The sequence below is a fragment of the Canis aureus genome, chromosome 19 (genome assembly GCF_053574225.1).
Source record: "Canis aureus isolate CA01 chromosome 19, VMU_Caureus_v.1.0, whole genome shotgun sequence".
Classification (NCBI taxonomy): domain Eukaryota; kingdom Metazoa; phylum Chordata; class Mammalia; order Carnivora; family Canidae; genus Canis; species Canis aureus.
The window spans coordinates 39,227,600-39,251,121 of record NC_135629.1 but is presented as its reverse complement, the minus strand read 5'-3'; the positions used below and the strand labels follow the sequence as shown (position 1 = coordinate 39,251,121).

Below are 23,522 nucleotides of genomic sequence, written 5' to 3'. Positions count from 1 at the left end.
ATAGCCATTTGTGAAGTCACAAAGCTGGCTGCCTCCCCACAGGACCAGGGACTAGGACCAGGGACTAGGACAAGCAGGCATGACTTGTGGTACGGAGGGTTTCAGAAGCGGCATTTGAACTCTGGAGAGATGTGTACGGTCTGGAGAGGCTCAGATTGTAAAGCATGAGGGGGTCAGTCACAGACCTGGGGATGAGGACAATTTCTCAGATCTTAGTCATGGTCAGCAGGTGAGAACAGCAGGAGCCTGGATCTGTGGAGTTTGGCCATCATTCTGTCCCTTGAAACCAGGGAAGAGGGGGACTAGAGGGCCCCACACAAACTGAGAACATAGGAAATTTCTAATCTGATGTTCTGGATATTCTGTGGCAAAGAGAGGTTAAGACCTTTGAGCCGGGGACCCAATCTTCTCCTCAGTGCAATACATCAATGATTCACTTGTAGCTGAATATTCCACCTGTTTCCTGGGCAAGCACATGATCTCAAATTCTCCTGCATTGATAAATAGCCCTGATACCCATCGGACTGCTCAGAGGAAGAAAGTTGGGATAAGAAATGGGAGTGCCTGGGATCCCTGGGTGGCTCAGCGGTTTGGCGCCTGCCTTTGGCCCAGGGCGCGATCCTGGAGACCCGGGATCGAATCCCACGTCGGGCTCCCAGTGCATGGAGCCTGCTTCTCCCTCTGCCTGTGTCTCTGCCTCTCTCTCTCTGTGTGACTATCGTAAATAAATTTAGAAAAAAAAAAAAAAAAAAGAAATGGGAGTGCCTGGAGCCCACTCTCCCCAAAGTATAGAGATTTTCACCACCATATAAGCCAAGCCAGGAAAGAAGACAGAAGGGAGGGGCAGCCTGGGTGGCTCAGGGGTTTAGTGCCGCCTTCAGCCCAGGGTGTGATCCTGGAGACCGGGGATCGAGTCCCACATCAGGCTCCCTGCATGGAGCCTGCTTCTCCCTCTGCCTGTGTTTATGTCTCTGCCTGCCTCTCTCTCTCTCTCTCAGAATAAATAAGTAAGTAAATAAATAAATAAATAAATCTTAAAAAAAAAAAAGAAGGAAGAAGAAAGTTTCACTACATGTAGGGTAGAAAGCCACTGTTTGTTTGTGAGGGATAGGGAGAGCTATTTGAGCGAAGCCTTGTTTCAAAAACAAATCAACAAAAAAATATGTTCAGTCTTGAGGATCCCTGAGTTCTGTCTCTATGCCTAGCCTTGTGCCCTGTGTCTCTTGGGCTGAGGAGAATGCAGCACAAGGTAGAGATTTCATGTCCTGCCCGCAAGGGCCCATAGTCTAGGGATTCAGTGGCTGTGCCCAGCTGCCTCTCTCAAGGAGAAGGCTAATCTCCCAGGAAGTAGTGGGGCAGCCTGGAACCCTAGAGCCCTGCCTCTGAGGCCAGGCCCCCACATTTCCCTGAGGGTAAGAACACACTGGAATCTTGAGGGCTTTTGGACATTAGAGCCAGGGCAGCTTCGCCCTGCTTCTCAGGCACTGCAGTTCTGGGTTTTGTGTCCTTCAATTTGTTGAGAGCAGCCATTCCCTTTGTGGCTCCTCTCATTGCCATTATTGTTGCAGCATTCAAGCCATGCCTCCCAGAGGGCCTTTTGTTGTCTACTCTGTGGAGCTTGTGAGTGAACTGTTGGGACAGGCTTAGCCTAAGCAAAAGAATAGAGGATGATCCTGGGCGAGTTTCCCCATCAGTTTACTAGATCTGTGGTTTTCAAATTTTGTTAGTATTAATTTACTGTAGAATCCTGTTTTTCCCAGTGAAATCTTGTACAGCTATTCATTAAGTAGATAAAAGAAGCTATGTTAGGTGTTGCAAGACACGGTGTGGCAGAGTTACTACCAATTCTGAGGAACTCCCGAGGATCCAAAGGAACTCAGTTTGAAAACTGTCGTTTATGTATACAATGGAATATTACTCAGCCATTAGAAACGACAAATACCCACCATTTGCTTCAACGTGGATGGACCTGGAGGGTATTACGCTGAGTGAAGTAAGTCAGTCGGAGAAGGACAAACATTGTATGTTCTCATTCATTTGGGGAATATAAATAATAGTGAAAGGGAATATAAGGGAAGGGAGAAGAAATGTGTGGGAAATATCAAAAAGGGAGACAGAACATAAAGACTCCTAACTCTGGGGATCCCTGGGTGGCGCAGCGGTTTGGCGCCTGCCTTTGGCCCAGGGCGTGATCCTGGAGATCCGGGATCGAATCCCACGTCAGGCTCCCGGTACATGGAGCCTGCTTCTCCCTCTGCCTGTGTCTCTGCCTCTCTCTCTCTCTCTGTGACTATCATAAATAAATAAAAACGTAAAAAAAATTAAAAAAAAAAAGACTCCTAACTCTGGGAAACGAACTAGGGGTGGTGGAAGGGGAGGAGGGCGGGGAGGGGAGTGGTGGGGGTGAATGGGTGATGGGCACTGAGGGGGGCACTTGATGGGATGAGCACTGGGTGCTATTCTGTATGTTGGTAAATTGAACACCAATAAAAATAAATTTATTATATAAAAAAATAAAATTACATTTGAACATTAAAAAAAAAAAAAGAAAGAAAGAAAACTGTCATGTGGCTTCCAGCCCCGTCTAAGCTTGACCTGCCATTAATCTGTGACTTCACACTCCAGGCTTTACAAAGAAAGAGAACAAGCCAACAAATGCCATATTTAGTAGCCACCTCAGGGTCCTGTCCTGAGAATCTTCTCCCCACTACCACTTCTGTTTCCTGGTTCTGGTCCAGCTTATTTATAACTGCCACAGCATCCCCAACTCACCTCTCATCTGGCCATCTGCTCCTAACTTAGACTTATGGGTTCTGAAATCAGCATCCAGGCCCCTGTGGCCCAATGCCACATAGATACCCTAAAACAGGCACCTTTCTGTACCTGAGTTCAGTTAAGCAGGAGATGGGAGATTCTCATTCTCTGGGTAGCATTCAAATTTGTCTGACTCTCTCCTGAAATTCTTGTAGCCTCCAGAATTGTTCTTGTCCTTTTTGAATGCAGGACATATTTGATTTCATGGGGCCAGCAAGCCTTACCTAGGAGCCAGAAGATACCTAAGGCAGCCTGGGTAGAGAGCAAGCCTTGCCCTCGCCATTTCTTTTCCTCAAAGATGTAGAGTAGAGGGGATTCAAGTAAGATGAGCTCCTTGCCCCCAAAGCAGGCAAAACTGGATTCCAGGGGCTTTCGTTGGAAAGAATCTATAAAAAGCATCCTGGCCTTGACTACTCTAAGGACAGCAAATTCAAGAGGCCAGAATAATGGTTCTGTGGACCTTGTTACAGGGAGAGATAGTTACATTGTATCTTAAAGCAAAGGTTGTTCTGCCCTTATGGCTAGGGAGACAAACAAAGAAAAGCAGACATTCCCTATGGCCAGGCATGATGAGCCAACAAACGAGGCCCTTCAGTAAGCTGACAGGCTGGGTTCTCAACACTGGCTACACGTTGGAATCACCTGTGGAGTGCCAACACTAGATCAGTATCTCTACAGATGGGTCATAGGCATCATTGGTTCCCAAAGTTCCACAGGTGATCCATTACAGCCAAGGCAGAGAAATACTGGTCTGGAAGTAGAGACTGGCATCAAATAGGACATGAGTGTGATGTTCTTCACCCTGACATGGAGCCTAGAGGCTTGAAATCCTGGGGGCCGAGATGGACCCTGCTGCTACTGGAAGCCATGGGATCCCCTGTTTCCCACCTACCTACACACCCACTCACCTGCCACACATACACCAGAGCACCTATTCTAGTGAAAGCCAGACAAGACAGAAGGGTCAGTGATCCAGCTCCAGAGAAGGAGAACATGCACCCTGGTTTATTTATTTTAGGGGGGTTTATTTATTTATTTATTTATTTATTTATTTATTTATTTATTTATGAGAGACACAGAGATAGAGAGGTAGAGACAAAGGCAGAGGGAGCAGCAGGCTCCCCAAGGGGAACCTGATGTGGGACTCAATCCCAGGACCCAGGATCATGACCTGAGCCAAAGGCAGACGCTCAACCACTGAGCCACCCATGTGCCCCTGCACCCTGGTTTAGAACCCTGTCCCTCTTTAGCTATGTGACCCTGACACCCTTCTAGGTCTTAATTCCTCATCTGTTAAAATGAGTGCCTACTTTGAGGGTGGTTAAGAGGAAGTACCCAGCTCACAAGAAGAGCACCAGAGATTGGGCTGCTAAGCAGCCAACCCTCAGACTCCCTCTTTCAGCAGAGGCAATGTCCTAGTGATCAGTTGTCCAACCCTCTGATTTTTTACATGAAGATCTCAAGGTCCAGAGGGGAGAAATTTGCCCAGGATACAAAGACAGCCACAACCCAATCTTCCTCCACCCCAGCAGCTTCACAAAGGCAGCCTTCCTGTGCTGGGCTTTAGCTCTCCTCATCTGGCAAAAGTCCAAACTTGATTGCTGGAGCTTCTAAAGAAGCGAGTGGGGATTTTATAGTAACCTCTAGGATGTCTTATTGGAGATGCCTGGCTGACCTTGGGGTAGAGGGTATATTCAGCCATTCTGACCATTTGGCCCCAATGGTCTATTTGTCCCCAGTCCCTTTTGATATTCCTGACCCAGGAAAGAAGGTTCATTACCTCAGTACTAAGGGTGCAACCTCCTGAGGCTGAGGACCACGTAATAAGGATGCCATTCTGCCACTGGGGTCTGGGCCCAGGATTAGAAAGGAAGAGTGATCAGGGCAGGGTTGGTTTTTTTTTTTAAGATTTTATTTTTTTATTCATGAGAGATACACAGAGAGAGGTAGAGACACAGGCAGAAGGAGAAACAGGCTCTCCACCAGGAACCCAATGCGGGACTTGATCCCAGGACCCCGGGATCACACTCTGAGCCAAAGGCAGACGCTCAACCACTGAGCCACCAGACATCCCAGGGTTGGTTTTTCATATAAGCTTTTTTTTGTATTCTAGCTTTGAAGCCACTAAGCATGTACTGCTTTTGTAAAAATAAGTTGTATTGAAATTAAAACTATACTTGTCACCATACATTTTTCCAAACCCATAGAATGTACAAACACCAAGAATGAACCCTAATGTAAACTATAGACTTTGGGAGATGATGATGTGTTAGTCCACACTTCATTGTAGCTCATTGACTCTGATAAATATACCACTATGGTGGAGGATGATGATAGTTGAAGAGGCTGGGGGGTGGGAGAGCAGGGGGGTTTCGGAATCTCTGTACTTGTTGCTTAATTTTGCCATGAACCTAAAACTGCTCTAAAAATAGTAAGTAGACAGAAATAAACTGATATATACAGAGAATAGTGTCCTTCTTATAGTGTTTGCAAGGATTATATGAGCTAATGGACGTAAAAGACTTAGTCTGACCCAGGTAATTGCTCAATATGGGTTGGCTTTTGTGTTGTTGTTGTTGTTATTGTTGTTTTTTCTAAAGCTGTCCCTGTCCCATGGTTTCCTCTCAGCTGCCACTCATGGGAGAGAGATGGTGGGAACAGATCTTTCCCACCCTTTATCTCAGGATGCTGAGGCACCAGAGGCTTTGTCACTAGCTCAGTCACATGGTTTAACTGGTGATGCTGCAGTCAGGCCTCTGGTGGCAGTTACTGACTTTTGTGAAGCTTGAGTTCTGTGCTAAGTCCAGGCAGGCACTGAGCACTTCCTTTGAGCAAGGCTTCATGCTCAGCCCCTCAAAGTGTCCTTTCAACAGCCCTACAAGGTAGGTATCATTGCTTCATTTTAACAGATGAGTAAGCTGTGGCTCAGAGAAGTTAACTAACTTGTCCGAGCCTTTTCAGCTATAAGGACAAAGTCCAGAGCTCCTGCTCTTTCCTCTGTCAGGAAAGGAGAGCATTCAGCCAGCACCCCAGAGACTGCTTGGCCTGTGGTACGTATTCTCCAGCAACTTATTGAAGCCACCTTGGAGGACAACATCTTCTTCCCAGAGGTACTTGAGCAGCCCATTGGCCTCCACCATGCTATTGGGACCCCTGCCCTAGGGAAGGATGAACAAGCATCCTAACCCCTTTCCTTTGGGGTCTAGAGCAGGGGGCCTGATTCTTCATCCTCCATCCCTTGGCCTACCTGCCTAAAAAGGGAGTTCATGGTTCCCTGCATGAATCTCCTTGCCTACCTCCTTCCCCAGGTAAGAGGGAGAATGGTGAAGATGAGTTATCCTGTAGGCCCAGCCCTTCAAAGTGGTAGCTGGGCATGATCTGGGAAGGCTTTCTGCAAGTGGTAAATGTCAGGGGCAGGCTGCAAAGAGTGGAAAGAGATAGAAGGTGTATAGGGAAGAACCCAATGTTATTTCCTTCATCCTCCTTAGAACTGCAGAAGCATCTCTCGCCTAATGGTCACTCATTTGCTCATTCTTTCATTCATTCATGAAGTACCATATGCTGGGCAGGAAACAGGGTCTTACCTCATGTTCACAGGCTCCTAGGGTTGACAACCACACAAACAGCCACACAGTGTGACAAAGTCTTAATGAACATGTTTTAGGACCCCAAAGGCTGCTTAAGAAGGTCAAAGCATTCAGGACAGTTGACATGTACCTCTTTAAGGTCCAGATCTGTGTCTCTTAAATCCCAGATATGCTTACATAGGAAAAAAATGCTTTTTACAAAAACAAAAAGTTTAATTTGCTCTCAATATTGAGTGTTCCATTGTGTTTGTAATCCCACAACCAACTGTGAAAACATTTCTCTGGATCCCAGGAGTTCTCAACATTTTTTCTGGTGTTTTTTTTTTTTTTTTTTTTTGTAATAAAGCACATATAACATAAAGTTCACCTTATTAACATTTTTAAAAAGATTTTATTTATTTATTCATGAGAGTCAGAGAGAGAGAGAAAGAGAAAGAGAGAGAGAGAGAGAGGCAGAGACACAGGCAGAGGGAGAAGCAGGCTCCATTTGGGAGCCTGATGTGGGACTTAATCCTGGGACTCCAGGATCATACCCTGGGCCAAAGGCAGGCGCCAAACTGCTGAGCCACCCAGGGATCCCCCTTAACATTTTTAAGTGTACAGTTCAATGGCATTAAATATATTCATAATGTGCAACCATGAACACCATCTGCTGTCTCTATAACTCTTATTTTTTGAAACTGAAACTCTATACCCATTAACATTAACTTCCCATTCTCTGTTCTCCCCAGCCCCTGGCAACTACCATTCTACTTTCTGTTCCATCTGACTACTTTAGATACTTCATATAAGTGGAATCATACAGGATTCATCTTTCCAATGACTGACCTCTAGTTTCCTCCATGTTGCAGGATGTGACAGGATTTCCTTTTAGAGGCTGAATAATATCCCATTATGTGTATACATCACATTTTATTTATCCATTTATCCATCAATGGACATTTGGATTCCTTCCACATTTTAGCTCTTGTGAATGATGCTGCTATGAACATGAGTATATAAGTATACCTTTGATGGGTGCCTGGGTGTTGCAGTTGGTTAAGCCCCCAACTCTTGGTTTCAGTTCAGGTCATGATCTCAGGGCTGTGAGATTGAGCCCCGTGTCAGGCTCTGTGTTCAGTGTGGGGTCTGCTTGAGATTCTGTCTCCCTCTCCCTTTGCCCATCCAGCTCATGCTCTCTCTCTTTCAAACAAATAAATCTTTAAAAATAAATTAATAAATTAATTAATATCTCTTTGAGACCCTGCTTTCAATTCTTTGAGGTACATACTCAGAAGCCAAATTACTAGATTATATGGTAATTCTATTTTTAATTTTTTGAAGAACCACCATACTGTTTTTTTTTTAAGATTTTATTTATTTATTCATGAGAGACACAGAAAGAGAAAGAGAGGCAGAGACATAAACACAGGCAGAGGGAGAAGCAGGCTCCATGCAGGGAGCCCGGCATGGGACTCAATCCAGAGTCTCCAGGATCATGCCCTGGGCTGAAGGCGGCCTAAACCACTGAGCCACACGGGCTACCCCACCATACTGTTTCCACAGTGGATTACCATTTTAGATTCCCACCAACAGTGCAGAAAGATTCCAATTTCTCCACATCCTTGCCAACACTTGTTATTTCTGTTTATTACATTGCTTATGTATAGAAATGCAACTGATTTTTAAGTATTGACTTTGTATCCTGCTACTTGGCTGAATTCATTTGTTAGTTCTAACAGGGTTTTTTAGTGTAGAATTTTTAGGGTTTTCTACAAGATCCTAGTATCTTCAAACAGGAATTTTTTTACTTTTTCCTTTCCAAAAAGATAGCTCTAATTTCTTTTACTTGCCTAATTGCTCCATTTAAAAGTTCCAGTACTCTGTTGAATAGAAATGGCCTAAGGGGGCATTGTTACCTTGTTCCTGATGTTAGAAGATCTAAAAAAAAAAGGGGGGCGGGCAGCCTGGGTGGCTTCCAGTTTAGTGCCGCCTTCGGACCAGGGCATGATCCTGGAGACTCGGGATCCAGTCCCAGGTCGTGCTCCGTGCATGGAGCCTGCTTCTCCCTCTGCCTGTGTCTCTTTCTCTCTGTGTCTCCCATGAATAAATAAATAAAAATCTTTGCCAATTTGAATGCCTTTTATTTCTTTTTGTTGTCTGATTGCTGAGGCTAGGACTTCTAGTACTATGTTGAATAGCAGTGGTGAGAGTGGACATCCCTCTCCTGTTCCTGATCTTAGGGGAAAGGCTCCCAGTGCTTCCCCATTGAGAATGATATTTGCTGTGGGCTTTTCGTAGATGGCTTTTAAGATGTTGAGGAATGTTCCCTCTATCCCTACACTCTGAAGAGTTTTGATCAGGAATGGATGCTGTATTTTGTCAAATGCTTTTTCTGCATCTAATGAGAGGATTTTATGGTTCTTGTTTTTTCTCTTGCTGATATGATGAATCACATTGATTGTTTTATGAGTGTTGAACCAGCCTTGCATCCCGGGGATAAATCCCACTTGGTCATGGTGAATAATCTTCTTAATGTATTGTTGTATCCTATTGGCTAGTATCTTGTTGAGAATTTTTGCATCTGTGTTCATCAGGGATATTGGTCTATAATTCTCCTTTTTGTTGGGGTCTTTGTCTGGTTTTGGAATTAAGGTGATGCTGGCCTCATAGAATGAGTTTGGAAGTACTCCCTCTCTTTCTATCTTTCCGAACAGCTTTAGTAGAATAGATATGGTTTCTTCTTTAAATGTTTGATAGAATTCCCCAGGGAAGCCATTGGAAGAATTAATATTGTGAAAATGTCAATGTTACCCAGGGCAATTTACATGTTTAATGCAATCTCTATCAAAATACCATAGACTTTCTTCAGAGAGTTGGAACAAATTATTTTAAGATTTGTGTGGAATCAGAAAAGACCCCGAATAGCCAGGGGAGTATTAAAAAAGAAAACCATAGCTGGGGGCATCACAATGCCAGATTTCAGGTTGTACTACAAAGCTGTGATCATCAAGACAGTGTGGTACTGGCACAAAAACAGACACATAGATCAATGGAACAGAATAGAGAATCCAGAAGTGGACCCTCAACTTTATGGTCAACTAATATTCGATAAAGGAGGAAAGACTATCCACTGGAAGAAAGACAGTCTCTTCAATAAATGGTGCTGGGAAAATTGGACATCCACATGCAGAAGAATGAAACTAGACCACTCTCTTTCACCATACACAAAGATAAACTCAAAATGGATGAAAGATCTTAATGTGAGACAAGATTCCATCAAAATCCTAGAGGAGAACACAGGCAACACCCTTTTTGAACTTGGCCACAATAACTTCTTGCAAGATTCATCCATGAAGGGAAAAGAAACAAAAGCAAAAATGAACTATTGGGACTTCATCAAGATAAGAAGCTTTTGTACAGCAAAGGATACCATCAACAAAACTCAAAGACAACCTACAGAATGAGAGAAGACATTTGCAAATGACATATCAGATAAAGGGCTAGTATCCAAGATCTATAAAGAACTTATTAAACTCAACAGCAAAGAAACAAACAATCCAATCATGAGATGGGCAAAAGACATGAACAGAAATCTCACAGAGGAAGACACAGACATGGCCAACAAGCACATGAGAAAATGCTCCGCATCACTGGCCATCAGGGAAATACAAATCAAAACCACAATGAGATACCACCTCACACCAGTGGGAATGGGGAAAATCAACAAAGCAGGAGACCACAAATGTTGGAGAGGATGTGGAGAAAAGGGAACCCTCCTGCACTGTTGGTGGGAATGTGAACTGGTATAGCCACTCTGGAAAATTGTGTGGAGGTTCCTCAAAGAGTTAAAAATAGATCTGCCCTACGACCCAGCAATTGCACTGCTGGGGATTTACCCCAAAGATACAGATGCAGTGAAATACGTGGACACCTGCACCCCGATGTTTATAGCAGCAATGTCCACAATAGCCAAACTGTGGAAGGAGCCTCAGTGTCCATCGAAAGATGAATGGATAAAGAAGATGTGGTTTATGTATGCAATGGGATATTACTCAGGCATTAGAAACGACAAATACCCACCATTTGCTTCCACGTGGATGGACCTGGAAGGTATTATGCTGAGTGAAATAAGTCAATCGAAGGACAAACATTATATGGTCTCATTCATTTGGGGAATATAAAAAATAGTGAAAGGGAGTAAAGGGGAAAGGAGAAAAAATGAGTGGGAAATATCAGAAAGGGAGACAGAACATGAAAGACTCCTAACTCTGGGAAACGAACCAGGGGTGGTGGAGGGGGAGGTGGGGGGAGGAGGTGGGCGGAGGGTGGGGGTGACTGGGTGACGGGCACTTGATGGGATGAGCTCTGGGTGTTATTCTATATGTTGGCAAATTGAACACCAATAAAAAATAAATTTATAAAAAATAAATATCTTTTAAAAAAAGCATTTGTGATTTTTTCTGCAAGTTTTTTGGTTTTTTTGCTGTGGGCTTTTACATATGACATGTAATATAATATTACATGTTAAAGTATTTTCTATTACTAATTTTTTAGTGATTTTATCATATTAAGGTGTTTAATTTTGTGAAATGTTTTTTCTGTATCAGTTGAGATCATGTGGATTCCCCCTCTTCAATTTGTTAATGTAGTGGGTTACCTTGATTGATTGAAGTATGATGAACAATCCTTGCATTCCAGGAATAAATCACAATTGGATGTGGTATATATTCCTTTATTATGCTGCTAAATTTGATTTGCTAGTATTTTTTTAAAGATTTTATTCATTTATTCATGAGAGACAGAGAATGAGAGAGCAAGAGAGAGAGAGGCAGAGAAGCAGGCTCCATGCAGGGAGCCCAACGTGGGACTCCATCCTGGGACCCCAGGATCAGGCCCCAGGCCAAAGGCAGCGCTAAACTGCTGAGCCATCTGGGCTGCCCAAGAACCAACTTTTGATTTCATGAATTTTCTCTATTTTCCTATTGTCTATTTAATTTAGCTTATAGGTCTTTACCTTGCTATGGATCATCTCCTCAGAGAACTGCCCATACACCTCAAAGTCTACATACATATTCAGGATCTTCACAGATCCCTGAAACCCAGGGAGGGATCTCTACGTAAAAATTTTGGTGAAGAGCTGAAAATTCTCTATGGTCCCTGATAGATTAAACTGGGTAGAGAGCAAGACAAGGGAAAAAGAATGGGGCTGACACTGATGACTCTCTGTGTGTCTCTCATGAATAAATAAATAAAATCTTAAAAAAGAAAAGAAAAGAAAAGAAAGCCTAAGACAACTTGCAATTTAAATTGCAATAGGAATGAAGGCAGGGGATCATATCAGGGGGAGGAGTAAGAACTTTATGATCGTCTGAGCAGGAGCTATTGCTGTACTAAACTGGAGGGGAAAAGAGGGCACAAATGGACAAATTGAAGTCAAAGCTGTTTAGGAAATGGCATGGCTAGGTCTTCATAACTCAAAGTGGGGTTAAGGCAAGGGAGGAGACAGGGTGACACCTACCTACCTGAAGATACTTTTTGTAGAGAGAGGAGCTTGCCTGAGAGGCAAAGAAGCTAGAGAGGGTATGATTGCTTAGAGCCTCATTGCTCAAAGCAGGGGGACCAGAAACAACAGCCCTGGCTTCACTTGAAAGCTTAATAGAAACACAGATGCTAAGGACCCAACCCAAACGCCCGCAATAAAGTTCAAGAGGCTCTCATGACTCAGCACCTGCTCAGAATCCTCTTCTGTCTTTCAATCAACTCTCACTCCTTTTTCTGAGCTGACCTACCTGTCTCCTCCTCTCCTTTTACCCCAGTCTAGGTTGGGAGCCTGCCTGGCTCAGCTGGGGCCATTGTGATGATGTTCAAAAACCCTGAAACTCCTGTAAGGTAAACAAGGTACTGACTGTAAGAGAAGGGGGTACTTTTTGGACTCCTCAGGTGGGAGCCCTTGTGCTTCCTTCCCTCCCCCCCCTTTTATTTTTAAGATTTATTTATTTATTTATGATAGACATAGAGAGAGAGAGAGAGAGGCAGAGACACAGGAGGAGGGAGAAGCAGGCTCCATGCCGGGAGCCCGACGTGGGACTCGCTCCGGAGACTCCAGGATTGCGCCCTGGGCCAAAGGCAGGTGCCAAACCGCTGAGCCACCCAGGCATCCTCTCCCTCCCCTTTTCTGAGCCTCTCAGCCCAGTGCCCTCTGACTGATTGCTTCCTAGCTTTCTGTATCATTGAAACTTAACTCCAAATTTTTGGAGTACAGAGTCCAATTGACCCATCTGTAATTAGAGTCACACAACACAAACATACTCCTCTGGACTCACTTCTGAGTGGGTGGGAAGTTTGGAAAGGGGAGTATGTGCTAAGTAGTCCCCAAAGGTATCTCCTGCAACTCCTATGGTATTTATTTGTGCTTCTCTCTTGAGTGGTCTGTCTGCTACTGGTCTGCTTCCCCCAGTGGACATAAGTTCTTAGGACAATTTGTATAACTGTCTTCAGGGCTGAAACAGAATGTGACTAATAAATATTTGTGGGTGCCAAGAAAGCCCAGAGAAAGGACTGGCCTTCACATTCATGTAGGCCATCTAAATGAGATGACATTTGGCCCAGGCATTAAAGCAGAGTGAGTTTACTAACTGGGAGTAGAGGTTTAGCAGGAAGGATGGTGGCCCTGTGGCCTGAATTGGTCCAATCACACATTACTGGGCACCCAACAATTAAAAACACATATGGGAGCAGAGTAAGGCCTTGAAAGGGGTGTGGAGGAGCCAAAGGGGAGATTAGATTCTTAGAGTGTCCAAACCAAATATTTCCTCCTTTGAACCCCCACTGATAGTTTGTTCTCACAGGAGTTAAGACTGTATCATAATTATGTTTGTGTGCCTGTATTCCCAGGAGCCTCAGGGGCTGTGTGCTTTTCATATTTGTATAACAAATCCCCAGGGTCTTTTGAATGCAACTAAATCCCCTTATGGCAAAGAGGGACCATGGACACCCCTAATATTCTGTCCAATACATGTTCATGGAACCCAATCCTGTACTAGACTTTGGAGCTACTGAGATGGGCCAATCTAGTTCTATCTGAAAGAGTCAAATACAATTTCCAATAAGAACGAAATAGATGCCTGAGATAATTGCAAAAATGTAGCTGAGTCTGGGAATCCCAGCCAATCTCTTGTAGAGGTGAATACGAGCCTATAATCTTCCCTAGAAGAAGATAGTGGGATTGACTTAACAGTAAAGATGTTAGCCTAATTTTCTTCTGAACTAAATAAACCTGCGCATACATTTAGCGCCTTCAAAGAATGTTTTTAGGCATTTTCTCAATTCTTTCTCACCATTGCAAGCATGCTATTCCCACTTTACAGATGAAGAACCCATCTCAGGGAGGTTAAATGATTTGCCCAAGGTCATAGAACATGTGGGAGGAGCTGGTCCCTCCCCCAAACCCCATCCTTGAGGAAGACACCCCTCTTTCCCACTGCGTGGAGGGAGTTACAGCTCCTTCCAGATAATCTCAAGTTCTCTCCAAACCTTGAAGCCTGTAAATGGTGACCATTCTTCCTCCTCTGCTCAGAAAAAAGAACTATTATTGAACACCTATGGTGTAGAAGGCATCGTTTCTTTTCCCTTGTAAATAATAAACCTGCTCTCAGAAAAATACCTAGTGTTAAGTCATTTACCCCTGAAGTAAATAAATTCTCCTACTTTCTCACTGTGTAACATACATAAAAATATAAATATTTAAAAAAAAATTTAAACTAGGTTCAAATCCTGACTCCACCAGTTGCCGGCTCTACCAGTTGCTGGCTCAACTTCTGAGCTTTAGTTTCTTTTTTAAAAAATTGAGGTAAAATTCACATAACATAAAGTTAACCACTTTGAGTGAACAGTTCAGTAGCATTTAGTACATTCACAATGTTATACAATCACCGTTTCTACTTCCAAAATATTTTCACCACCCCAAAATAAAACTCTACCCATGAAGCAGTTACTCTCCATTCCACTCACTGTCTCCTCTGCTGGCTCCTACCCCTCAGCCCTGGCAACTACCAATCTGCTTTCTGTGTCTATGGAGTTACCTATTCTGGATATTTCATGTAAATGAAATCATACGATATGTAGGCTTTTGTGTCTAGATCGGTTTATTCAGCATATTTTCAATATGGTACTATGTGTAGCATATCACGGTACCTCTTTCCTTCCATGGCTACATTCCATTCCATTGTATGAATATACTGCTTTTGTTTATCCATTTGTTTGCTGATAAACACTTGGATTGTTTCCACCTTTTGGATATTGTGAATAATGTTGCAACGGACATAGGCATACAAGTATCTGTTTGAGTCTTCCTTCTCAATTCTTTTTTTTTTCTCCTCAATTCTTTGAGATATGTACCTAGGAGTAAAATTGTTAGGTTAGTAGTAATAATTCTATGCCTAACTTTTTTTTTTTTTAAAGATTTTTGTTTATTTATTCAGAGAGACACAGAGAGAGAGGGGCAGAGACACAGGCAGAGGGAGAAGCACGCCCCCTACAGGAAGCCCGCCGTGGGACTCGATCCCAGGTCTCCAGGATCACACCCCAGGCTGCAGGCGGCGCTAAACCGCCGCGCCACCGGGGCTGCCCTATGCTTAACTTTTTAAAAAAAATATTTGAGAGAGAGTGAGAGAAAGAGCAGGGAGAGGGGGAGGGGCAGAAGGCAAGGAAGAAACAGACTCCCCGCTGAGCAGGGAGCCTGACCAGAAGCCCAGAGTTGGTACTCTGGGATCATGGCCTGAGCTAAAGGCAGATGCTGGACCAACTGAGCCATGTAGGCACCTCTATGCTTAACTTTTTGAGGAACTGCCAAACAGTTTTCCACAGTGATTGCACCATTTTACATTCCTATCAGCGACAATATGTATTTCAATTTCTCTACATCCTCACTAACACTTGTTATTTCCTGGGTTTTCTTTTCTTCTTCTTCTTCTTCTTTTTTTTTTTTTTTTTTTTGCATTATTGTATAAAAGGCATCCTAATGGGTATGAAGTGGTATCTCATTGTGGTTTTTCTTTGCATTTCCCTAATGATCAGTGATTTTAAGCATCTTTTCACATACCTACTATTTGCATATCTTTTTTTTTTTTTTAATTTTTATTTATTTATGATAGTCACAGAGAGAGAGAGAGAGAGGCGCAGAGACACAGGCAGAGGGAGAAGCAGGCTCCATGCACCGGGAGCCTGACGTGGGATTCGATCCTGGGTCTCCAGGATCGCGCCCTGGGCCAAAGGCAGGCGCCAAACCGCTGCGCCACCCAGGGATCCCTGCATATCTTTTTTAGAGAAATAAATGTCTGCTTAAGTCCTTCACTCATTTTTGAATCTGGTTACTTGTCTTTTGTTATTGAATTGTAGGAGTTCTTTATATATTGTGGATATCAATCCTTTATCAGATATATGATTTGAAATCTTTCTTCCATCCCATGGTTTGCATTTTCCACTCTGTTGATAGTGTCTTTTGATGCATGCTGGTATTTAATTTTCATGAAGTCAAATTTGACTATTCTTTTGTTGCCTGTGCCTTTGTTGTCATGTCCAAGAAATCATTGCCAAATTCAATGTCATAAAGCTATTGCCCAATGTTTTATTCTAAGAGTTTTATAGATTTAGGTTTTACATTTAGGTATTTGATCTATTTTGAGTTAATTTTTGTGTATGGTGTAAGGTCCAATTTCCTTCTTTTGCATGTGACTATCACCATTTGTTGAAAAGATTCTCCTCCCGCCCCCCCCCCCCCACTTAATGGTCTTGGCATCCTTGTAGAAAATCATTTGACCATATTTGTGAGGGTTTATTTCTGGGTTCTCTGCTATTCCATTGGCCTATATGCCTGTCTTTATGCCAGTACCACACTCTTTTGATTACTGTAACTTTGTAGTAAGTTTTCAAATCAGATAATCTTCAGCTTTGTTCTTTTTACAAGATTGTTTTGTTTTGGCCCTTTGGGATCCCTTGAGACTCCACATGAATTTCAGGATGGATTTTTCTACTTCTGCAGAAAACAAAAACAAAACAAAAACATTGCAATTTGATAGGGATTGCATCAAATTTGTAGATTGCTTTGGGTAGCATTGACATTTTAACAATATTAAGTCTTCTAGTCCATGAACACAGAATGTCTATTTCTTTGTATCTTCTTTAATCTCTTATACCAATATTTTATAGTTTTCAGAGTATAAGTCTTTGGTCTTCAGTTTATTCCAAAGTATTTTATTTCTTTTGATACTAATGTAAGTGGAATTGTTTTCCTAATTTCTTTTTCAGATTATTCATTGTTCACATATAGAATTGCAGCTGATTTTCATATTTTGGTTTTGTATTCCACAACTTTGCTGAATATTTATTAGTCCATTTGTAGGGGTGGAGAATCTTTAGAGTTTTCTACATATAAAATCATGACATCTGTGAACAGATAATTTTACTTCTTTTCCAATGTGGATGCCTTTTATTTCCTTTTCTTGTCTAATTGCTCTGGTTAGGGCCACCAGTACTGTGTTGAATAGAAGTGGTGAGAGTGGGGCAGCCTGGGTGGCTCAGCGGTTTAGCGCTGCCTTCAGCCCAGGGTGTGATCCTGGAGACCCGGGATCGAGTCCCATGTCGGGCTTCCTGCATGGAGCCTGCTTCTCTCTCTCCCTCTGCCTGTGTCTCTGTCCCTCTCTCTCTCTCATGAATAAATAAAAATCCTTTGAAAAAAAAAAAAAAGAAGTGGTGAGAGTGGACAACCTTGTCTTGTTCCTGATCTTGGAGGGAAAAATTTAAGTTTTTCACTATTGACTATATGATATAAGCTGTGGACTTTTCTTATAAGGCCTTTATTATGTTGAGGTAAGTTCTTTCTATTTCTAGATGTTGAGTATTTATCTTTTTGTTTTTGTTTTAATCATTAAAAGGCCAATTTGGATGCTTTTCATTTTTCTCACCTAATTACTCTGACTAGAACTTCCAGTACAATGTTAAATAGCAGTGGTGAAACAGACATCCTGATCTTGTTCCTGGTCTGGAGAAAGCTTTCAGAGTTTTCAGTACTTCACCTTTGAGTATGGTATTAGCTGTGGATTTGTTATAAATGCCGTTTATCATGTTAATGAAGGTCCTTGCTTTCCTAGTTCTCTTTTTTTAAAAACTTATTTGTCTTTTTTAAAAAGATTTTATTTATTTATTCATGAGAGGTGCAGAGACATAGATAGAGGGAGAAGCAGGCTTCATGCAGGAAGCCTGATGTGGGACTCGGGATCACGCCCTGAGCCAAAGGCAGACGCTAAACTGCTGAGCCATCTAGGCATCCCACTTTCCTAGTTTTCTGAGTGTTTTTATCATGAAGGTGAACCCTGCCTCTGGGAGGATCCATGTGTAGTGAGGGTAGGCAAATCCTCATGACTCTTAAGTCAAGACTCCTTTGCATTTCCCACCCAGCCCACCAAACCTCTGGCTCTGAGGTGATCTAGGAGTGGCCACTAAAGAGCTGTCAGAAGTTATACATCCCAACCTATCAAGCCAAATCCCGAAGTCCAGCTAGGATGATTTATTTTTGTTTTTTTTAAAGAATTATTTATTTTAACAGATATACATGGTCAATTATAGTTCTAGTCAGAGCAATTAGGTGAGAAAAGTGAAAAAGCATCCAAATTGGCCTTTTCATGATTAAAAAGGAGGGGTAATGGGATCCCTGAGTGGCGCAGCGGTTTGGCGCCTGCCTTTGGCCCAGGGCGCGATCCTGGAGACCCGGGATCGAATCCCACGTCGGGCTCCCGGTGCATGGAGCCTGCTTCTCCCTCTGCCTGTGTCTCTGCCTCTCTCTCTCTCTCTCTCTGTGACTATCAAAAATAAAAATTTAAAAAAAAAAAAAGGAGGGGTAAAAGGAGAGGGAGAGAGAGAACTTCAAGCAGACTCCCTGCTGAGCGTGGATTCCCAACATGGGGCTCCATCCCATGACCCCGAGATCATGACCTGAGCCAAAATCGGGGGTTGGATACTCAACTGACTGAGCCATGCATCCTTTTATTTTTATTTTTTGAGGTTTCTATTTTTTTTAAAGATTTTATTTATTTATTAGAGACACACACAGAGAGAGAGAGAGAGAGAGAGAGAGAGTGGCAGAGACACAGGCAGAGGGAGAAGCAGGCTCCATACTGGGAGACCAACATGGGACTCGATCCTGGGACCTCAGGATCAGGCCCTGGGCTGAAGGCAGCACTAAACTGCTAAGGCACTGGGGCTGCCCTTGAGGTTTCTATTTTAATCGCTGGTGTTCATCACAACAAGTACACTCCTTAATCCCCATCCCTATTTCACCCACTTCCCCTCTGGTACCCATTGGTTGATTCTCTACAGTTAAGAGGTAAGATGACTTTTTTCTTATCTATTTCCCCGATTTTCCCCATGCTGTTCCCCAAGGCCTTATCCTTAAGGGTTCTTTTTGGAAAGTCTTCCATTTCATTACATCCCCACCCAGTGCAGGGGATCTCTTTGCACCCCTTTTACTTTCCCATAGCACATGATTTGGAGAAATGACCTCATTCTGTAGGGTATCAGGATTCAGGTAAGTTCCACCAGGTATGCCAGAAAGTCCAAGGGCTCTTTATTTCCTCCCCTTTCATCTCCAGTGCCTCATAGGCCTGCTTCAAGGATGGGCCCAACACATATTCATGCTTGGTAAGCATATTTATTGAGTTTTTCTGTACCTCTTCTAAGTCTTGGGGATCTTGATAGGATTGACAAAGTTCTTTGTTCCATGGACTTCACAATCTAATTAGGGGAGAGAGATGATAAGCCAATGAAGAAGAATATCAGATAGCATTAAATTCTCTGCAGATAGAGAAAATAGGGTGGTAAAATGGTGCCTGGGCAGCTACTTAGACTGGGTAGGTAGTCATGGAGGGCTTCTCTGAGGAAGCGGATAGAGTTGATGGAACTGAATGGAAATATTCTTTCTTAAAAGCAACTGTTTCCATGACAACTGTGTATGGACTTAACAGATATACATGGTCAATTATCAGGTACAGTAATCTGTGCTGCTTCCCTAGGACAGTTGATCAACAGCATCTTTCACACCCTTTCCAGGGCGAACCCTAAAAGTGATGTCTCAAAACCATGCAATCTGGGAGCAGACTTACAGGCCACTTCTCTCTAGGATAATCGTCTGGGACTCTCACTACACACTGTGCTGCCCTGCTCTCTGGTCCCTCTGCCTAGAATTCTTCTTCCCTGAGCCTTTATGTGTGTCTTTCTAGCATTCTTGGCATTCAGGGGCTTACCTCATCAGGGTCTTATCCAATGTCTCCCCTGTCCTGACTGCCTCTCCCATACGGATCTCTGTTGTAAGTTCTTTTCAGCAATCATTAGAATTTGATTTTGTAGTGTTTATCTTTCCTGTTTAGAAGAGCTACTTCAGAGCAGAGATATGTTTTCTCTTGTTCAATGCTGTGCCCCTCAGGGCCTAGATCAGCATCTGAAATACAGTTTCGGGACAGGACAATAAATATCTGCTGAATGAACATCCACATGGAACAGGATTTTATTAGTTCACACTCTACAGAGAAGAGTCCTCCAAGCTCAATTCTTCATTCACTTTAGTGTGTGATTATGAGTGGACTCTGGCCCTAAGTGTTCTGTACTCAAACCCCAACCTCCTTTTTCTCAGGTTTAGTTTTTCTAACTTTGGAGGGATGCTAATTGTATATACTTCACAATGTCAATGTAAGGATTAAGTGAGTTAATACCTATAAAATGCTTATAGTTATGTTTGGCATGTCTTATTACTATTCTCTAGCATCCAGCAGTGCCTGGTACTCAATAAATAATTGCTGAACGTGGAATTTTATGGTATAGCAATTTTTGCCAGGCTTTCATTAGACTTTGGTGGATTTTTTTTAAAAAGCCTCCTAGAGATTATAATCTAGTATGAAGGAAGTGGTGTGTAAGCAGATAGTTTAAAAAAACATTCCAAGAATAAGACGGCTGTTGAAGAAAGAAATACAATCATCTGTCATTTTGGAACCTGGTTCAGAGTGATCATGGCATCTGGGATCTTTGGCATCCAGAAGTGGGGATGGGATGGAAGTCTGGCTGGTGGAGGAAGGATTAAGCTGGCTCCTATGGAATGAGGAGCTGGTGAAACAGGGAAAAGGTAGGGGGTGTTTTTTCCAAGTGTGAGTTCACAGTGATGGAGGAGGCCTAGATCTAGCTTCTGATTGATTAGCAAATTGCTGGTGAATTCCCTAATTTTAGCAGGAAGATCCAGATTTTTAAACCTCTCTTGAACATAGGGCCATCAACAAGAAGGTATGCATTTAACTCACTCTAGGGACTCCTCCTAATAGAATCCATTTCCTATAGGTGAATTGGGGATACTATGATCCCTAGAGGTGATCATGAGGGCATAATATTATCCAAGTAGTCAAGGAAGCTCCTGGAAGGAAAGGAAATAGTGATGTCACAGAAGGACAATGGCATCTTGGGAAGAGGGAATAGAAGGGGAGCAAGTGCTGGCCCTTGTTGCTCCAATCTCAGTAACAAAGGAGGAAGATAAGTGTAAGTCTTTGATGGTTGTGTATTTGGTCTTTTAGAGGGGAGATAAACAATATGATTCCTTTTCCAAGCATCTGCCTAGCTTCACTGGCTTCTTTTTTCTCACTTTGGTTATCTTAAGGGTTCTTATCTAAACCTGCTTCAATTCTTGAGACCAAATCTGCTTTATGTGTCACACAAGGAGTCCAAACTAAGAGGCCAATTAGGAAAATTCAAGACCTGGAGCAAGGAGGCATCAGAGTTTTGATCTGACCTCAGGATGCTAAGAAAAGTGAATGAGCTTTTGAGGGATCCTTTGTCTTTTAAGAGCATAGGATGAAGTCCTTTTACTTGAGGGAGCAGAGAGCCTCCAGAGGCTTTGAGAGGGCTGCTTTCTAATCCACGAGCCTGCGTTTCCAGCTGGTTATCAAAATGCCTTTAGACAGAGCCCTTTCCCTATTCCCAGGGGATAATCTAAAAGGAAATGTATAAGTGTGTGACACAGTGACAAAATTTTATTCAGGTGCAAATGACTGATATCAGAGCCTTTCTGGAAAGTCCCTTCAGACAAGGGAGAAGGGTATCAAGGCAAAATGTCCTGAGTCTCAGTAGCCACAGGACTGAGAATGGGACATTTGAGAACATGGAAAAGCAATAATATTTTTTGGAGGACCTCTGCAGATCTAAATTCCCATCAATAGCTTGGAACACACACTTGGATTTTTATAACCTAATTTGTTCCAAAAATAACTATGTCTGATATCCAGAGGTGTGAAGGCCTAGAAGGAAAAGGAAGTGGGAAAGAGAAAAGATTTTTTTATCCTCTTGATTTTATAAAGAAAACAAAACAAACCTTCCAAAAAAAGATCCGTCTTTAGATTTTTTTTTTTTTAAATCATCTTGCCGATGTTCACTTCCTTGGAGGAGGAGGAGGAGGACCTGAGGCTGAGGAGGAGGTGGTGGAGGAGGAGGAGGAGGAGGAGGAGGAGGAGCAGGGAGGAGGAAAACCTGAGATTGTAGGGAGAGAGCTGACACAGTACACTATTCTCATTAACTAGAGCCCACAAGGCAGCAATTCCCAACTCAAGGGAGGAGAATCTGCATCCTTACCTGTTGTCCCCGTGTCAGTGATTAAAAAAGCCCTTTCTTTTCCCTGCTTTTCTTTTAGGGGGTTCTGAAGATAGCTTCAGTCAATAGGAAAAGAAAGGAGGTGTGTGTGAGTGTGTGTGTGTGTGTGTGTGTGTGTGAACCCAGAGTTACAGGGTGCGCATCAATTTCAAGGGTCCTTGAGGGCTGTGCACAACCTCTGTATGAGATGGTAGTAATAGCAGCAATCATCATTAGCAGCATCACCAATGATCGGGCCCCAATGTTGGGCCCCACATCTCCGTGCCAGGCACTTGCATCATCTCATTCAATCCTAACAGGCCTCCCCTAAGTGAAGAGCGAAGAGGAACCAGGTTCAGTCGAAGCACTTAGTAGCCAGGTAGCTGGCGGGGTGCAGACCCATTCTGTCGATCCCACCCCGGAACCGTTCCCAGGTGGATTCAGGCCTGGTATTTTCGTAGCGCTTTCACTCCTGAAACGGTCATCTGTGGCAGAGATGGCTCTATCCGGGAGGGAAGAATCACGGTTCACCCGGCGCTGGGGGAGAACGGCCTCCGGGCGGCTCTCAGCGGAACTTTACTGTCGGCGGCGCGTGTTCCCGTCCGGGCGGCCGGGCGCGCGGGCCGGGAGGGGGACGCTTTCTGGCGCGGACCGCGAGCGGAGCCTGCGAGCGCCGCCGCCGGAGAAGACCGACGCTCGGCCGGAGCCAGCCCGCGGCGCCCGGGCCTGGCCGGCCGCTTCCCGCCTCCGCCGCCACCCCCGCCTCCGCCGGGCGCCGACGCCGCCGAGGCCGGAGCCGCGGGACGCGCGGCCACTTGGCCCTGCCGGCCCTGCGCGGCCCAGAGCCGCGGCGCGGGAGGTGAGTGCCGGTGCCGGCCCCCGGCCCCCGGCTCGGGCCGCCGGGACCCGCAACAATGGGGACCGAGTGGGGACGCGGCCCGCCCGGCCCATGGCGCTGAGCGGCCTGGGGCAGCAAGCCGGTCCCCGCGGCCCGGGCCTTGGGGAGCTGGGTCCTCACTGGGAAACTCCAGTGGCCGGAGCCTGGTGGGGGGAGGGGGGCGGTCTTGGCCTCGACCTGGGGCCTCGGTGGCTTCTATTTTGTATCGTGGTAGCCAGGAAAGGGAGTCACGGGGGCACGGAGACGAACTCCAGCGGCGTGCGCTCTTGACGCTGGATGCGGACGCCCTGGAGGCTGACCCTAGTGGGGTGGCTGGGGGTGGGGGGTGGGGTGGGGGTGGGGGTGGTGGTGGTGCTTGCGTTTGGAATTCTAGGGGCCTCACTCACTGTGCCTGGTCCCTAAGGCGCATCGGATGGGTCTTCTCCCTCCCCGCCGCCGCCGCCCGAGGTCTGTGAACTTGGCGGACTAGATGGAGTCTGGCTGGGGAGAAGAGGCACTGAGAGTTTAGCTTCTCTGCGGGCGGGGTGGGTGGGTGGGGGTGGGGGTGGGGGTGGGTGTCCAAGGATTAGTTCCTGGAAAGGCAGGAG

The 23,522-nt window shown here is 44.3% G+C and overlaps 1 protein-coding gene and 1 long non-coding RNA gene across 8 annotated transcripts in view; one reads left to right on the top strand and one right to left on the bottom strand.

Annotated features, from left to right (window-relative positions):
- Window positions 1-14,509: 14,509 nt before the first annotated feature.
- LOC144289992 (uncharacterized) lies at window positions 14,510-22,756 on the bottom strand. 2 transcript variants are annotated; one of them, XR_013357878.1, is made up of 5 exons: window positions 22,041-22,756; window positions 20,723-21,875; window positions 19,679-19,872; window positions 19,106-19,169; window positions 14,510-14,780 (listed from the first exon to the last, which is right to left on the bottom strand). It is a non-coding gene; the product is annotated as an uncharacterized LOC144289992 (long non-coding RNA). The 2 variants fall into 2 exon arrangements; XR_013357877.1 differs by lacking the exon at window positions 20,723-21,875 and having other exon boundaries at window positions 22,041-22,676.
- RAD54L2 (RAD54 like 2) overlaps window positions 20,859-23,522 on the top strand; it is a 126,904-nt gene continuing 124,240 nt past the window's right edge. For 2 of the 6 annotated variants that reach the window (XM_077858721.1, XM_077858723.1), the window contains exon 1: window positions 22,790-22,896. The gene's annotated coding sequence lies outside the window, so the exon portion shown is untranslated. Of the gene's footprint in view, window positions 20,955-22,760; window positions 22,897-23,362; window positions 23,383-23,522 lie in introns of those variants that run through there. The other 4 variants (XM_077858725.1, XM_077858722.1, XM_077858726.1 and 1 more) reach the window with 4 other exon arrangements.